The following is a 19,268-nucleotide window of genomic DNA, read 5'->3' as shown; positions in this document are numbered from 1 at the left end:
GGCATGACAATGCAGTGAAATAATAAATTTGTTAGCCAGTTACGAACATAGGCCAGAAAAGAACCTTCTGGATGATCAAATCTGGTTCCCTGCTAGAAGGGTAGCCAGGTCTTTAAGACCATCCACAATCACTTTAATTATCATTTATCTAGGCTGTTCTGGGGCATTTCTGCACTAACTTCTAGAGTTATTCATTGTAAATGATTTTTAAACTCACTATCATCATTATTATTATCATAAATTATTCAGCATTAACTGTTAGGTTTATATGTAAAATTGTATGAAACTGAGATCTTAGTAAAAAATGTAAAAGAGAAAAGCAAGGTTACCCATAGTTTGATGTTTGTACTTTTCAGAAAGTTCTGTAATAAATCCTTATGTTAATGATCAATAGGAGTATTGATACCAGTACCATAAGAGATTTGAAAGACATGTTGCTTTTATTTTGTCATGTGAATTTGAATGTGTAACACCAGAAAATAATGCATTAGTGCTGTGAAACCGAGCTTGGCATTCATTCAGAATGGTAAAGAAGTCAAACTCATAGGACGTGGTTAAAAATTTGTATTGCTCCATTTAAAAAAAAATGTGTCAAGTACTTGGGTCATACATTTCTTGAGTATATTAAATATTAATTTCCACACCTCATTAAATATTCATAACTTTAAGATGTGACATCTGTGTTTTCTTGTCAGTCTTGAAAAAGGAAGTCTCTTTTCCTTGTTTTTGATATCTCTAGTCAAGTCTTACCTACACCTGTTTTTGAATCATTTCCAAAGTTGCTAATTATTATAGCATAAACACTCTTTCTTATTTTATCTTGCCAAAGCAGTGAAAAGTATTCATCAGTCTCATAAAATATTAAAAACAACTCTTCATTTTCAGTGATGGATCTATGAGATGCTTACAGGCTCTGAAAAAGAAAAAAGTATTTCTGAGGATAAGGGGAGGAAAAGGAAATGGAAGATACAGCTCTTATCCAATGTAGAAGAGGTGGGAAGACTGAGCATTCCAGACTGGATCTGCACTTGCAAAAATTCTATATCGTATAATAATCAGAGCAACCGTTCAGCTTTGCTTCAGTTCAATCTCAGAGGGAATAGCAGAGATTAATGGTTCCAGGCTAAATTATCAAGATCACTGTTATAGCTTTGTCTTCTGTCTTTAATAGAATTTTCATTTTTATTTTTTGAGCAGCAGATATATAAAGCCCAAGAATTTATTTTAAATAAAGTAGTTCACAAATAAGAATGCATTTAAACTGAAATTGTAACAGTGTCTATATGGCAACGATGTTTGTAATTCAATAATAAATTATTCTAACATAATTTGTTAAAATCCAAGAGATAGTGACTGTAAGCATTACTATAGGTATATGTATAATATACCACAGTAATAAATGGATTATTTTTTAGCATTTTTGAGTAATTACTGGAAAGAAGAGAGCATTAAAAAGCTACAGGAGTGTGTTCAGGTGTGAATCACAGAAACAAAGAATTGTAGCATTTAGAAGGGACCTTTGGAGATCATCGAGTTCAACCACCTACTAAAGCAGGTTTCATGCAGTAGGTTGCAAAGGAAAGCATCCAGGAGAGTTCTGAATACCCCCAGAGAAGAGGACTCCACAGGCTCTCTGAGCAGCTAGTTCCAGTGCCCCGTCACTCTCACTGTAAAAATAATCCAGGGGATGGAACACCTCTCTGAAAGAGCTGGGGCTGTTCAGTCTGGAGAAGAGAAGGCTTCGATAGCAGCCTTTCGGTACCTAAAGAGAGACTATAAAAAAGAAGGGGATGACTTGTTAACAGGGTCTGTAGTGATAGCATAAGGAGAAATGGCTTCAAACTAAAAGTATAGTGAAGCTTTGGAACAGATTGCCTACTGAGGCTGTAGATCTTATCCCTGGAGACACTGAAGGTCAGGCTGGACAGGGCTTTGGGCAACCTGCTCTAGCTGTAGATGTCCTTATTCATTGCAGGAGAGTTTGATTAGGTGACCTTTAAGTTTCCCTTCCAACTCAAACAATTCTATAATTCTATGATTCTATAACTAGACTCTGCACCTCTGATTAGCAACCCTGCAAGCTCTGCTAGTCATCCAGTTCTCATCCGCCTCACTGTCCACTCATATGTTCCACACTTCCTAAGAGTACCTTTGAGGATAATGTGAGAGACAGTATCAAATGCCTTGCTGAAATCAAGGTACAAAAAACCACACTGCTATTCACTTATCTATCCAGAGGGTCATTACATCATAGAGGGCTACCAGACTGGTTACTCATGATTTTCCCTTGAAAATGATTTTCCATGTTGACTATTTCTGATAACCTTATTGTCTTCCATTTGCTTAGAAATTATATCCAGAATATTTTGTTCCATCAAGATATGAGATGCTGATAAAATATTTTCTCCAAGCACTTAAAGTTTGTTTAGAAATTTATTTGTTCTTCAATTTTCTCTTCACTTTTGCGAAGTTCAATTACTTCTTGTGCAGCATCTGTCTCTGTCCTTCTAACAAATGGAAAGTTGTGCTGTTGTCCTTGGAACAAAAATTTCTGTTTGTCTACTGCTAAAAATGACACAGTCTTCTATACTTTTGACTTATATACATAACTACTACATAAAACAGGTTAGTTCAATTCAGTTATAGTTACTTTCAATGATGGATGAGGATTTAAAGTTAAATATTTGAATCATTGCAGTTTTTTTTTTCTAAGTTGCCAGTATTTTTAATACATTAAAACTGATTCTTATTGTTTGAAGGACTTAATTGATTCAATCAGAAATGAAAAACAGTATTGTTTTATGAAAAGTAGTCAGTTGCTTCAAAGAAGCTACCTAAATCATTTTCATTATTTATGGGTAATTTTACTAATGTGCCTAAACTAGATGCTCCTGTTTTAAACCAGTTTAGTGATCCTTTTATAGATAATAGGGGAAATTCCAGTGAGTAATTTAAAGACCTCAAGTTTGTGACTCATTCTCATACTATGCCACATCCAAGAGAAAAACTTCCCACCCAAGTTGAATGAATCATCTTGGAACTACTTATGTGTCTCTGTGGACTATATTGTAAAACTAGATATCTATCTCATATAAGGTACCATATTTTTCGGTGTCTGAAGTTATATTACATGACAACTGGTGTCAGATCAGTGTTAGAACAAAACCCTAAACCACATAATTATCTGTTCCTTAAAAGTGGTTATTTAAATGCAAGACATTATCATCATTCAGTCTAGTTTAATAGAGAATCAGAAGCGTCAGCTGAGATAGGATATCAGGTTAAGGTTCTAGTTTCATGATACTGTGAACACTTTTACTAAATAATATGATTTTCTGCATTTTTTTCTATTTCACATTATTTCTTTTAATAAAATATATCACTTTATCAAATGAAGAATATGCCAGTTTCTTTTTTCTTCTGAAAGTCAGAACTTTAGTGCAGTTTGTAACAAAGGCGGTTAAGTTAAATCTTTTGAACTAAATGTATTTTACAAAAAGTTTAAATGAAACTTTCCTGTCACAGCCTGAGAAGTCCCTCAGAGAAATCTAAATTGTCAGCTGTGAGACAGCTAGTATTAGGGTGTGACTTCTTCCATGCCACTCTTAAGTTTCCTGGGAAACTGCTGATGTTTTTTGTCCATGGATTTTCCCCTTAAATTTGCTCTCTGAAATCAGTGTCTATATCTTGAGGCAAATCTGAAGACTGGAATTTGGTCTTGTAAGCTGGACTAAAATTAATATGCAATGCCAAATAATAGTTATTTCACAAGTCTTCTACAGCAAATCCTAGCTGTAAAATTTGCTACCAAAAAAATATAGTAACAAACTATTTTTTATTTACCATGAAAGTGCTTTTCTGTGCTGTATCCTTAATAGGTGCAAACTATTATATTAGCTGTAGTAAAAATACATTCCACATAATGTATTTCAGTCCTTGAGAGCAGCCCTGCAGAGAAGGACCTGGAGGTCCTGATGGATGAAAATCTTAATATGAGCCAACGGTGTGCTCTTGCAGTTCAGAAAGCAAATGGTATCCCGGGCTCCATGTGAAGAGGGGTGGCCAGCAGGAATAGGGAGATGATTGTCCCCCTCTACTCTGCTCTTGTGAGGCTCCATCTGGAGTACTGTGTCCAGGTCTGGAGCCTGCAGTACAAGAAAGACAGAGTGCTGTTGGAAGGGTCCAGAGGAGGGCCACAGAGATGGTCAGTGGACGGAAGCACCTCCCCTGTGAAGACAGACTGAGGGAGCTGGGCTTGTTCAGCCTGGAGAAAAGAAGGCTGCGGGGTGACCTCGTTGCAGGTCCCAAGGGCAGTACCTAAAGGGAGCCTACAAACAGGAGGGGAATCAACTCTTTGAAAGGGTAGATAACAGCAGGACAAGGAGAAATGGATTTAAGTTGAGGGAGGGAAGATTTAGGTTGGATGTCAGGAGGAAGTTCTTTACAGAGAGAGTGGTGAGGTGCTGGAACAGGCTGCCCAGAGTGGTTATGGATGCCCCATCCCTGGAGGTGTTCAGGGCCAGATTGGATGGGGCCCTCGGCAGCCTGTCTAGTATTGAATGTGGAGGTTGGTGGCCCTGCATGTGGCAGGGGGGTTGGAGATTCATGATCCTTGAGGTCCCTTCCAACCTTGGCCATTCTGTGATTCTGTGAAGTGGAATGTTGACCCTCCAAAAATGTGTTCTTGACTTTCTGGTAAGTTATGAAAAAACAATATGTGTGTTCTGGTGAATTTTCCCATCTAAGAAATAGGATATGAGACTATTACCTTAAAAATAGATAATTTTTCTTTAAAGAAAGATTTGGATAGTTTTTACTCCATAGCTATTATTTTCCTGCTCAGTTGCAGGAGATTACTGAAGATATCCAAATATTGTCTGCCATTCTTTTAATACACTACATAAAGAAACATATTTAGGGAAAAGAACAGAATAATTCAATTTTTGGCATGTTTGTACACATGAATATTATTTATCACATTCTAAGTAGCCATCCTAGCAGTATTTCACCACTTGAAGAAATACCAATGCCACAAAAAATATATTGAGTAAGGAGCAAGCAAATAAAATGCTACAATAGCAGATCAGTTAAATGGAGTCTACTGCGTCAATACAACCCTTGTTCACCTAATATTTTCTTTACTGTTCCCTGGACTTTTATTTTGGCAAAGGATAGTTATGAGCCTTAAGCAGATATGTCTGCATTTTGTGGGACAGTGATTCTGTAGAAATCTCATTGCAGTGATTTTTGGAAAATAAGCACTATTACAAAAGTACAGTGATTATTAGCGTTGCTCCATCACAAAGCTTTTGGCTTTACCATGCAGTCATTAAGCAACATGAGGTCACACCTGCCCAATTTCCAGTGTTGGAAGGTAGCTCTCATAAACAGCATCAGTGTGAACAAGCACAGTGGGAGTTGACCTGTAATGTCCATGCATAAGAGGAAGGGAGTATTTTTGCAGCAACTCTAACGAAAAATAGAGGAGACTGCTAACAACGTTTTGAGATTTCAGATAGTGTTATATGTAGTTTGTACTGAGCAGTAGCACTGACTCTATGAACATATTATTCAGCTTTCAAAGTAGTCAGTTTAAAAGTCCAGAATTTAAATCATCTAGAAAAATTATGAAAGCTGGCAGATAGCCAAGAATAAGGCAGGTCATAATCTCAGCTCTTCAGGGAATCATGAGCTTCATATAACAGAGGTAGAGTATCCACTTTCAACATCAAAATCTGTGCTTATGTACAGGATATCTGAAACAGCTTCTCACTGCTGCAGAGAAATTGCCTTGAGCATGAAGAAAACCTAAACTGTAATGTGGTATATGTGGACAAAAAACTTATCACATCCCACTGTAGCATCTCAGAACTGTAATTTTATAATTCTTTTTCTTTGTATTCTTTTTTTTAAGTTATCTTTTTGAATTTACTGAAGGAATCGGTACTTCAGAACCTTATCTCATATTTTGCGTTCTCTCTCCAGGATTCCAAGGTGGAATGCTCTCAAAGGACCTGCTAAGTTAAGTGTAATTTTGATGTGGAAAAATTAATAGGGTGTGTACTAATTTTTCTTTGATGTTCCTTATCTAACATAGTAGTATCATGCTGAAGAATGTGAATACACTTAGGTACAGAGAAATGTTTTCCTCTGGAGAGATGAGAGATAGCCTTACATGAATAGTGCTGAACAAACAGTGTGACATTTTACCCTTTGCTGTACTTCAAATCTCTTCTGTGTTTTGTTTTGTTCTTTTTGCTGTTTTTTTTTTTTTTCCAAACTTTTTTGCATTTTTCCTCCAATGCTATCAAAAAGACTGAATCAACTTTATCACATCTGTATCCCTTCCTCTTCTTCACCTTTTCGAATAAGTGGTGTGACCCATTTTCCCAATCTTCAGATCTGTCTCTGCTTCTTGAAGTGAATAAAAATTGAGTGAACTTGTGAAAATGCTGCTAATGATGTGCCAGTTTCACCCCCATTTTCCTTCCAGCATTCCTGGGTACTTGAAACATGGCCAAGGAGACTTGTCAATTTTAAAAATTTATAACCTTTTAACAACCATTTACTGCTGTATTTTGCATGCTTGCTGATTTCTCATATGCCTTCCCTGGATTCCTGATTTGGTTACAGTTTTATCACTTTCTTATATAAATGCAGATGTAGACTAATATTTCAACCGTATCTTTCTCTTCTAAGTTACTACTGTCTTTCATCTGCTCTCAGCATTTCTCAAAACAGTGTGTGAGGTTGATAAAAAGAAATTTATCTACACAAAAAAAAAAAAAATCACATGGCTTGAACTACTCACTAGTTTGTTATTAATATCAACTACATGATTATATGTAAGAATGAAAATGGAGGTGCAACTGATGAAATTCTGAATTTTTTTCAATCAATTTAGAGATTAGGGTTAAATCTTCAATTTTTAAGAGTACCGCTTTTTTAAGAATGATTACATTCTAGAGACATATTTTCTATTTTTTTCCTTTGGTTTACAGGTAGTCTGTGCTATCAACTGATGAAAGAACAATAGAATAAATAAATAAGAGAGAGAAGGATAAGGAGCACATTTTAAAATATGGAGAGATCTTCACATACTATCACCTGATGTGCCTCTGTGATATTTTTAAGTAAATTTTCTTTTAAGATCATTGAATTAATGGATATACTTATTCAGCTCAGAAAACTAACAAAAGAACAAAAGGCAAAAAGACAAGTGTTTAGACCCAGTGAACTTTTTTATTTTTTAATTAAAATATTTTTATCAACATGAAATTGAAATAGTTCACAGAGTAGTAAGTAGGCAGGTTCTAAAAAGACAGATCTGGTTTGAGCTTTCCTAAGAGAACAAAAAGTAATCTGACCATTGGGTAATTCCAGATTTTTCAACTTCTGCTGTGACCAGAAATTTATTTCGAAATTATGAAAGCCTTTGAAATAAACACACACACACACAAACAAACAAAAAACACTAGTGTATTCCTGCAAAAATGTTTTAATCTAATATATGAACATTTTCCTACTGGATGGTTTGTCTAAAATATTCCTGGTAGTATCAAAAGAAATCTTCCACTCTGCCTGAGAAAATAGGCAATCTTCTGTACTTTACTTTCTGGGTTACCTAGCTTATACTGAGAAATCCCACCTACTATTATTAAAGAGAGTTGTCAGGGTAGAGCTGACTCCCTGACTCACCCGTAGCATGATTTCAGATGATTTGGAAAGACTATTACCAAATAAATGGGCATTAAAAAGAAAAAGGATTACTCTATATAAGCTGGTTAGTATGAGTAGAATAGAAAAAGATAGAGGGTCACATAGACAAATAAGAAACAAAGCCTACAGTGTCTTGGAATGGATTTAAAACCATCTACTTGTAAATGTGCTAGACTAGCTTTACTTTGTAAGAAGAGTACATGTGGTGTCATTTTGCATTCTCCTGTGAAGATACTCAGAAGTGGTCCAAGGACAACCATTCAGGTCATGGATTTGTCTCATCAAAAGTCTTTTTAGCTTTGAAACCTAATATACCTAATATAAGTACCCCTTAAGAACACCTCACAAAAAGAATATTTATTAAGTTAGTATTTCACTGTTTAATCTGATAGAATAAAAAGGACATGACTGTCCTATTATTTACACTACTTCTATCACAGAAATATAACATGAAAATTCAAGCAGGGTTTAGTAGCAAATCTTGACATTACTTATATGCATACCTTGTGCTAGTGAGCTCTGTTGGCTGGCCTTTTCTCTCACTGGAGAAAAGAAGTAAGGAGCAAAACGTAATTTGAGTACTGTAGATGACGACCCAACTGACAGTCTTCTATCTCACAAGACTGTGAAACTTCTTGGGAAAAATACATCCTTCTCTCCCAGCATGTTTTTCAAAAATATATTAATATTAATTATCTCCTGTCAATCTGTGATTTTCCCTGAATTTTTGCCACTTTCTCTTTTTAGAGAACTTTTGAACATGCTCATAGGTCTGAGTGGGGTAGCAGTGGTTCTCTGCAGCACCTTTATTTTAGACATTTGTTCCACATTTCTGTGTTGTATTTTTATTTCGCTTGAGATCGATGTACGATCTTGATTCTTAGCAGAGACATTTACTTCTTCGGAGGAATCTTTTACGGATATACCAAGACAGCAGAAACTGAAACCATTGCATACTAGCTTGAATACATGTAAAAGAGTATCTGCATTAGCACAATATTTGCCTGGGCTGACTTCATAGGGAAAATTGTAGAATTACAGACCATAAAATTCCAGAATAACTTGGACTGGCAGGGACCTTGAAGATCAACTAGTTCCAACCCCCTGCCTTGGGCAGGACTGCCACTCACCATATCAGGCTGCCCAGGGCCATACCCAGCCTGTCCTTGAATGCCTCCAGGGATGAGGTGTCCACAGCTTTTTTTGGCAACCTGTGCCAGTGCCTCACCACCCTTTGTGTATAGAATTTCCATCTAACATCTAACCAAAATGTCCCGTCTTTTAGTGTAAAGCCGTATCCCTTGTCCTTTCACTATCGGATTGTGTAAAAAGTGGACTCCCTGTCCTGTTTATAAGTTTCGCTCAGGTACTGGAAGGTCACAATGAAGTCTCCCCAGAGCCTTCTCTTCTCCAAGCTAAACAAACCCTATTCCCTCAACCTTCTTCATAGGAGAGGTGCTCCAGCCCTCAGATCATCATTGTGGTCTCCTCTGGACCTGCTCCAACAGCTTCACATCTTTCTTGTGCTGGGAGCATCAGGCCTGGATGCAGTACCCAGATGGGACCTCATGATACAGAGAAGAGGGCTACAATCACCTCCCTCTCCCTGCTGGCCACCCTTTTTGTGATGCAACCCAGGATACAACTGGCCTTCCAGGCACACAATGTAAAGCATACATTTTTTAGAATACAGAACTTTCTTCTAAGCAGAGCAATTGAAGTAAATAGGAAATTTTATTAGTGTGATTTCTAGTCAGCTTTTTCTTTGCACAAATCCTTAACGTTCATCCATTTGGGTATTCAAATATTATTAGAGAAGTTGTTATTGGTCACACTCCTCATACCCAGTTCTTATGATTTTTCAAAGCAATTTCTGGGCTCTGTGGACTATTCTATGTTTGACTCTTTCAGCCTGCTGGATTCATGTCCACTCAGAGAGTAGTTATCTTGCAGCAGCTGCCTAGATCTGCACTGTGATTTGTGCAGGACAGGAGACGTGATTAATGAGCAGCTGGTGAATAACAGACACTAGGGGAAAAAAAGAAAAAGAGAGAGAAAATGAAACCAGCTCATAATCAACAGGAAGGGCTAAGGACACCTGTCCTTTTAGCAGCGGTCAAATAATAACTCTCACTAGACTATGTATTACAGTTTCCTTGAATTTGTAACTGGTGAGTGACATAGCACTGAAGTCAGTCGTTCTCCTTTAGAATTTGAAAGATAGATTTTCTTCTTAACTGTGTCAATAAAACACCTTTAAAAATAAATACTATCAATCAGAACTGAAAAGGACCTTGTAAAGGCCTGTTGCTAATTATGTGGTGGTCAATATTTTAGAATTTATTATTTTTAAGAAAATTCACATTAACCAGACATTGTAAGATAACAGTAAATCACTAATGACCAGTAACATTATCTTTGCAAAGACAAGCCAAAAAGTGTTTCATAGTCTTTTGTCTAGAACACTGGTTCATTACTGTTGCACTGTTTCCAATAAAAACTACATTGAAAGACATTAGCTCTGAAATTAAAACACAAAGCTAGCAAAATGCTGCAAAGGAAACAATGTACAGTAGGTCAAACTGCTGATCTGTGATTCCCAGACAGGAATTGCATTGAGAAAAAATCACTCCTGTTGCAGAGATGTACATTTACCTCCTGCAGCAAGAAGCTTTTCTTATTTGTAAGAAATATGGACGTATCAATCTCTCTGGTGAAAATAAAATAGTCTGTTGTTGAAATCATTATTTTGCTAAATGTACATTAAGAAGTGCTCTTTACGACATGGATATGATGACTAAATGAGCTCTGAAATTTACTGGCCTTGAGCACACATTCATAGAAGTCAGTAGGATAAGTCAGTAGCTAATAGGCTTATAAAAAAAGCCACATTAAATAAATAGTATTACTTGGAAGACATGATTGCGTATCAACAAGATTCAGCACATTTTGTGTACAGATAATTTAGTTTAAATTCTTGATATATTGTACTAAGCATTGCCCAGGCAACTTTAATTTTGTCCTGTGTGTGCTTGTCCTGTCTTCTGAATAAAGCATGTATTCTGTAGAAACAAGACCTACAATGACTTTTGATTAAGCACATTTCTTACAAGAACAATCACACTTGTCCTGATTATACTCTTTCCTACCTAACATATATAAAAGAGAGTAAAAATGATGACCACTGTTCCATGGCACAGCCAGACACTTCTGGAAGTTAGCTCAACCTTACCATCCAGGAAGGTCTTGCAGAAAGCAGACATTATTTAGAGGGCAGAATTTTCTTTTAAGCAGATTGGTTGAGGTAATTAGGGATTTTGATTAATGGGACTACTTGCCAGCTTCTTCTTTGTACAAAACAAATGATTTCTAAAGTAAGCCTATGTCCATTATGATAGTTATTGGAAGAAGGAAAAAACAGGCTCAGCTAGATAAACATCCTGGGAAACTGCATTCCTAATGAGAACATAACAGATCATTTGGCACAAAGCGTTATAAACTCTTGCCATATGAGAGGTTCAAGGCTGGATTACCTGTCTGTCCATCCTTTCTTAGGAATGCAGTTTTAATAATAATCTGGGAAAGCAGAGAGAAACGTGAAGAGAAGCTGGCAGGGTTACTACAAAACGTTACACATCTTCTGTTCTGCTTGTGCATTAGCACCAGCTCTCAGAGAAGAAGCTTGTTTGATCTGCCAGCTGGAAGTAAAATGAAATAGATGCCAGAAAGGGTTCATCAAGAAGTTAAAAACTGGGAGAGGTAAGAAGAGGATTAAACAAAAACAAAAGCAGAAAAAATTTAAATAAGGGAACTTGATAGCTTCATATCTGAGTTTTGGAATGTACATGTCTGCAGTATCTTCTGTTAGCAACGAGATCTAAAATGCTTCATAAAGCAGTGTACTGAAGCACAGACATTGCCCAGATAATTTCTAATGCTGGAAACAGGACATCAGTCATGAAGTTATTGGATAATTTTTTTCTGAAGGCAGAATTTAGTTATCCACGCTGGATTTCAGCCAAACCAACTAGAATTGTATCCCTGCTCCTCTGTAATAAACACCTGCAGTATTACCCACCCAGAATTTTAGAGTTAGTTTTCACATGAAAGACAATTCTTAAAATAATTTTCACCCAAATATCTGAGACAGGAACCACTATACAATTCCATCTAAGAGGGACAAGGACCACCAACTTGGTGTGGTATAAACACTATTTTCTGTATATTCTGCATTTTCCTGGATGGAATTCCAAGCATTGTTCATGTCCAACATTTCTGAAACAGTTAGAACTAATTAAACAAAATGTAAGGTAGTTGATTTAACAAGGAGTAATTAAGTCTATAATTTGTATACAATTATTTGGATGATGAACGCCTTAGAAATATGTCACTATCTTGTGAAAAATATGAGGAACTAACCTATGTGATAATTTGAGGGTATTATCATTTGCATTTGAAAGATATTTTTAAAAAAATAGTGCATGAGGACTCCAATTTGTGTAATTTGGCTTGAAATCAATGAATTCAGTGAAAATGTGCTATATTATGAACTGAGGATGTGGGCTGAAACTGTTCTCCTGCAGTCACTGGTGCATGATCTACTTATTTTAATGAGGCAATGATTTTGTAACTGACTATCAAAATAAATCTACTAATAAGTGTTACAATTTTCCCATGTGAAAATGCAATTGCTATATTGTATATCACCCCATGTTTATAGCTAAATTCTTACAATATTATCCAAAGAACCTTACTGATCTTGCTGTTATATTGTTTAAATAGAATACTTGAGGTATTAAAGTGAAAGAAGAGATACAATAAATTATTTATTTTAAGTGTTATACCTCCTTTTGGTATATCCTATTATTGGATCATATTTCATTATCATTATTATTGCTATTATTATAATTACACATATGACGATTATTTTACTGGATGTTCGTACTAAGGTTTCTTGATTTCAGTGATACTCAACTGCCTCTGAATATTCATTTAATCTTGTTCTTAAAATGATTAGTAAAGATTAAAAGGATACATAAAAGTTCTTTTCAAGAAAAATAAAGGCATACTATGTTCTGGGAAAAAATACTGTCTTTCACATAGACTTGAAGTTGAATTAACACATGCAGTCAAGTTTACTTTTAAGTAATGCTAGAATATACCTTAAATAATAATGCATACAGGCTTACAAAACTGTTTGATAAAAGACAATTCCTAACCTAAATTTACATGCTTAGTGCTCACTTTTCCTCAGCATTCTTTCATACATTAGCTGAAATCCAGGACAAAATTTTGTTGACTTCACCATGAGTTATCCCATTGTATTCAGATGAGTTGCGATACCAAAGAATGCAGAGTTGTATGGTAATTCTTGGTATTTGAATGCACATTTCTGTAGCTTGGTTTGATTTCTGAAATTTAGAACACATCATTTAACATTAGTGTATGAGTTCATAAAACAATTATTTTACCAAAATTAAGGAGAAATATTAAATCTAAAGCATAGTAACTGTTAATTCATGAAAGTAAAACATGCAATGAGAATAGTTTGTAGTTTATTTTAGGTAATTCGTCTTATGGAAATTAAATGTGCTTTTGAATACACCATAGGCTAAAGTTTTTATCAAGACTTAACTGGTTATTTACACTTAGATATTTAATATCTACATGACTATCTATATGAAACAATATTTTTTAAAAATCTCTGTATAACAACAACAAAAAAAGCTATCAGATTCACTTCACTGAGGTACCTCTTTCAGTGAAAAAAAAAATACATTAAAATATTAAAATGTAAAAGAAAATTACAAGAAAATAATTGCATTTATAAAAGTATTCCTTAGTGGTTGAGAATTATTTTTCTAATAAAATTCAAGATTAAATGTTGATTTAGAGGAAAAATTAAAAATGTATGTATTAGCAGAAAAAACCTGGAGATTTGCCATTAATACAGAAGATGTAGCAGTTGAAAACATATGACAAAGTACCAACTAATAGGTCCTACACAGCTAGTATAAGAGTAATTAGAAAATTATTGTGAGACAAAAAGTCAAAACCACAAAAATCATACAACTGTAGCACTCAAAACCCAACAAAACCCAACAAAAAAAATGTATAGAAATGGAATAATTAGAATATAGTTTTAATAATTAAATAGGTTTTCACAATGAAATTAAGAAACCAAAATTATGGTAAAAATTTAAATTCATAACATCTATAAAAATATGCAGAATAAAATACTGTTTCAGATAACTTGTACTGATTTACTTGATTAAAACTGCTATTGATATGCTTTTTCATTAGCCTTCCTTGCTATTTTCCGACTCTTGAAAATGTCCCATTTCAAACCAATATTCCCTTAGTGCCATGATATCCTAATATCACTAAAAATATATATATATACATTTATCTTAGTTGTCTTTAATAAATAAAATATCACGTATAGTGATGGATGCACATATGCATCCTTTCTATGCAATCTGGCATCAAATTTTAAGTGATAAGCTAATGCTGAATGGACCGCTGGTATGCTCAAACATCCTTCTTTTTAGAAGGTATACATTATTATTTTTATTTGTACATATAGTGTTTCACTGAATTTTTGAAGATCATAGGACTTCTTCCAGCTAATTAAATTTCAGTTACAAAAGGTTTGAGATAAATCAGAAATAGATGAGATCTCTAAAAAAAAATAAAAAAAATCAATTTTAGACTGTGTTGTCAAAAAAAAAAAAAAAGATCAAAAGGATTGTGGAAAATAATAGAAAAGAATCAGTATTACTTATATAAAAACCACAACCACAAGACTCATTTCACTGGTTCACAATCACAGTATTTTTAGATAAGTTTGCCTTTCTCATTAGATAATCAACAGAATTCATAGAAAGTGCGTTGTACTGGTGATAACAATTTGTACAATAATTTAAAATGTCATAATAAATTCAGTTTTTATTAAAATGAGAGGAAGTTTTCAATAAAAATATATTTAATGAAAACATATTTTGTTTGTTCTTATTTTTTAAAATTCTGTACAATTCATTGGTAAATCAGTAAGAACAGCACTAACTGGAACAATTATCCAGACAAATGTTCATTATCCTGATATATTTCTCTCAAGTAAGCAAATATTCTTGCATTTGAAGACTCAGATTCAATTACTTCTCTGTCTAAAATAATGCAGACTCATGTCTCCTTCACAGCAACAGAACTCTTCCTTATCCTTCCTGTGGGAGCTGTTAAACTCTGTAAAAAATATCTAAATTTTAATTAAACCAGAGATTAAATAACTCAATAGAATGCTTGCAGTGTTCTCTGGAGAAGGGGAGCATGACTATAAGCATCACTTTACTGTTGTATCTGTGAGGTTTGAACTTCATGATCTTTCTTTTCAAATGAATATTTGAATTACCAGATCACCATTTACTTTTTGGTGAGGGTCGTTCTCTTCTTTCTCATGGAATTTTCATACTTGAAATAATGTATCCACAGTTTGTTGTCATATGCAAAGACTTTCACTTTAGAAAGAGAAGCCTGAAAGGGTGTGTGTGTCAAGTGAGCATTTAATTGCTCATGCAGAAGGAACCTGTCACAAGAAAATAAGAGCACTTCTTTGTGTTGTATTTGATTATCCTTTCTGTTAATAATTTGGACTCTTTTCTAAGAGTTATGTATACATACAGATCTGAGAAAGAACTAAACAATAAACCTTCCCTAAGCAAATTCCTTATCTAGTAAGCTTTTTCAGAGAAGAAACTCTGCCTTCTTTTGTTGATATTTATCTGAAGAAGCATTTTTCTTTTCTTTGTGCCTTTCTTCACAACTTCTGAAATGAAATTCTTCAATTGATTTGTAAGAAGACATTTATTTTCTACCTCTTACAGTTTCATCTTTCTAATAAAGTCTTGACATAATTTCATCCTCAACTCATGACACACCCATGGAGAAATATAAGAAAACTACTATTTATAGTAAGAAATTTTTTCTATATAGTTACATATTAATTACAGTGTTATAGGCAAATACGTATGCATTCACTTATACTATTCACCACAATCAATTTATACCACAGAAACAACAGTATGAATATGATCAGTTATAATAGATGTGATGCAATAATTTAATACATGCATATCTCAGGAAGACTAAAAGATGTAATAGAGAAGATAAAAAGTAAATATTGCTGTCTTTTCTTCTAAGTGGCTGTTGTTTGGCAATTTTCAATAAAATTCAAATATCCATTTTCTTTATCATTATTTCAGTATTTTAACTAATGCAGAAATGGTCCTTCTCCAGTGTTTTTGTTTAAAAGCACGTTAAGTAAGTCTTCGGTCTTGTAGTTTCCTCTGCCTCCTTTTCATCTCCTGTTGGTTACAGCTTGGAGCTCTGAAAGGGAAAACAGATAGCATCAGCCGAAGGGTGTGAGGTTACAAGAAATCTTAATTTTCTACAAAACAAAATACAGAAAATGTATTTTATTTACCAGACATTCACAGGTTCCATCCAACCAGTGTTACCCATTTTTTTGTTTTTTAATTGATCACATGCTGTGTTACAACACTGAAAAATAAGTTCAGTGTATGAGTAACAGAGAATTATTCTACATGCAAGTGTTGCAATAACCAAAAATTGTACGGTGATATGTCACAAACAGATGCACTTTTATTTCGGGAAGCATATAGATGCTGAGAGCTGAAGCAAATCCAGATTTCATTTCTACTAAAAGTTCTCCTGAAAGATAGAAAGAAAAACTACCAAGAAATCCAATCCTGTTTTCAACAAGAACTAGAGATTCCAACTGTTCTGGCTTTATGCCAGTTTAGTATATGAATGATACCCTATGAAATCTTGTTATGCGTTGGGTGCTCCAAAAGGAATTTGTCAGCTGTAAATCACCTCTCATTCCACAGAAGCAACTATTTTGATACAAATGATGGGGAATCATTCAGTAAACCAAAAGAGAACAGGTAGAAATGAATTATTGATTTAATGAAAATGACTTTACTCACCCACAAACTAAATGCTTTTTTTTTTTTTTTTCAGCCTTTCCAACTAATACCACATAGATTTACAGCTACAGAATAATGTTATTTCTTAACCATAACAATCTCATAGTTGGGTATCCTAATCAAGTGTAGAAGAACTTAGAACAGCTTTTCAAACACGAGACTGGAAGAGCTGATCACATAATGCTTTCTGTCTTTATAATAATTAGGGCAAAGTAACCAGACTTGAGATTAGATTCATTTACACTAAAAATAAGGCTCCTGTTGACACTAGTCTTCATGCTTCATTTTTATATAGTGAAGGATGTGAGACTGACTCCTTCAGAAAGCAACTATCCATTCCACAAAAGATATATAAATAAAGTGAGATCACAGTCTAAAAATGTCATATTTTATTTCCAATTGAGAAAGCACTCTTCATAGGTACTCCAGAAAGAGTCTTAACCTAAATACCTTTTTAGAATCATAGAAACATTAAGGTTGGAAAACATCACCACCATACACACTATACCATGTCCATATCTCATGTTTCTTGAAAACCTCCAGGGCTGATGATTCCATCACTTGGAGCCTGGACACCTGGATGTCACCTGGACAGAGTGTTTCAGTGCTTCACCATTCATTTAGTGAGTAACTTTTTCCTAATATCCAACTTGAGCATCCCCTGGTGCAACATGGGGCCATTGCCTCAAATCCTATCACTAGTAAAAGAGAGTTAGGGTTAGAGTAAAAGAGACTGCCTCACTACAACCTCCTCACTACAACCTGCTTTCAGGTACTTATAAAGAGAGACAAGATATCCCTGAACCTTCTCTTCTACAGATGAAACAATCCCTGTTCCCTCAGCCACTTCTCATAGGATTTGTGCTCCAGATCTTTCACCAGCTTAGTTGCTCTTCTCTGGACACCCTCCAGTGCCTCAATATCTTCCTTGGAGTGACATATAGACACCTCTATCTGGTCATTTTATGCTGTGAAATGAATTGTACCTACAATGTTAAGAAAATTTCTCACTTTTTATTTTGTGCAGTATATTAAAAGATATTCTTTAAGAGATTCAAATAACTGATGGTCTTATTTTGGAGAACTGAATTTAGGATGCTTGAGAGAGAATTAAGATGCAGCAAATTTGGTCTCCGTCAAAATCTAACCTTTGCAATAGATCTCAAATTGCCTTGTCATCCTGATAAAGCATCAGTGTTGGCTTGGACTCTCTTGCTTTCAAACACTGCAGCATTTGTACTCACAGGGCAGACTGAGGCAGGTCTCTTTATTGCTCTGCCAGCCCACCGAGCAGGGCTGATTCTGCGCTGTGTTGGGGAGGTTCATCAGGGGAGAATATTCCACACTCATGTTTTCTCTTCTGTTATCTCCTGATGGTAAGCATGACAAAACATGTAAAGAAGTACTGTTCTACCATGTACAAAATGATAGAAGTGTAAAGAACAGTGAAGCTTAGGGGGAAATGGATCCAGATGTGCAAAATCTCTTTTTCCTGTATACCCTCATAGGAAGAAAAACTTCTAATCTTAGCAGTTTCTTCAGAGCAAAGGATATTTTACCATTCAGTACCAGTGAAATTGTACATGGCATAGGTATACATGAGTGCATTGTTATGTCTGTATTCAAATAATAATTTCCCCAGTCCTCTGCAGTTCTTCATTGTGCTGCTTCCATGGCAACCAGCAGTGCTCAGGATGGGGCCAAAGTGCTGCAGAGGTGCTCAGTGCTCAGCAAGCTGCAGCTAAAGTGCTGGAAGCAAGCTTCTTCATTTCCAGCCTTGGAGATTGTGGCAGAGTGGAAGAACAGAAATCTTGCCATAGCACTATTTTGTTTCTTGTAAATCACTAAACAGATAGGGGCTGGCTTGGTGAGGATAGGACTCAAAACAGCTACTGAGGGGTATTTGTTGCTGCTGCGAGCATGGGAGGGATTCTGGATTTGTATTTCGGAAAACTGTGACCTTTCCCAGAGGGTTACTAAAATATTTGAAGCTACAGTGATCTCAAATATGCACTTATGTATATTCTTATCAGAAATTACTGTAGAAATTATGCTTATGCTGCACTCAGTAAAGCACATGTTTACAGTTCATTTCATTTTCATATGGAAAACATATAACCATATCAGTTTCACCGTGGAAAAGACTCAAAATGGAAAAAATAGTATAGTTCACTTATATTATTAATTTTTTAATGTAATAGTTCTGTATATCTTTCAAATTTGTGGGAACATATTACTTTCAAAAAGCCAAACTGTGAGAAAAAGAAAATAGAAGAAGAGGAAATTTCACAAAACTTTTCTTTCTCTTGATTCTCAGACTCCTTCCCCTCCCCCATATTTCAAATCTTACAGAGAATTTGATGTTCAAAACATCTGTCTGCTCCTATTCTCTGAGTTCTTAAAAGTACCAGTTATCCTTAAAGTCTTAAAGCATTATCTGTGCAACATATGCTTATCTTCTTATTTATTTGAGCAAAGGTATAGTTTGAGTTAGGACAGCTTTTGTGTGAAGCCAACTTAATACAGTCCTCATCTTCTCCCCTT

General features: G+C 35.0%; 1 long non-coding RNA gene across 1 annotated transcript in view; it reads right to left on the bottom strand.

Moving 5' to 3' along the window:
* Positions 1 to 15,523: 15,523 nt before the first annotated feature.
* The window catches only part of LOC146544079 (uncharacterized), a 42,424-nt gene continuing 38,679 nt past the window's right edge, over positions 15,524 to 19,268 (bottom strand). The window contains exon 2 of the long non-coding RNA XR_014884164.1: positions 15,524 to 16,101. This is a non-coding gene — a long non-coding RNA (uncharacterized LOC146544079). The remainder of the gene's footprint in view (positions 16,102 to 19,268) is intronic.

The sequence above is a fragment of the Meleagris gallopavo genome, chromosome 6 (assembly GCF_905368555.1).
Source record: "Meleagris gallopavo chromosome 6, MGAL_WU_HG_1.1, whole genome shotgun sequence".
Taxonomy (NCBI): Eukaryota; Metazoa; Chordata; class Aves; order Galliformes; family Phasianidae; genus Meleagris; species Meleagris gallopavo.
This window is presented reverse-complemented; position numbering and strand designations above follow the sequence as displayed.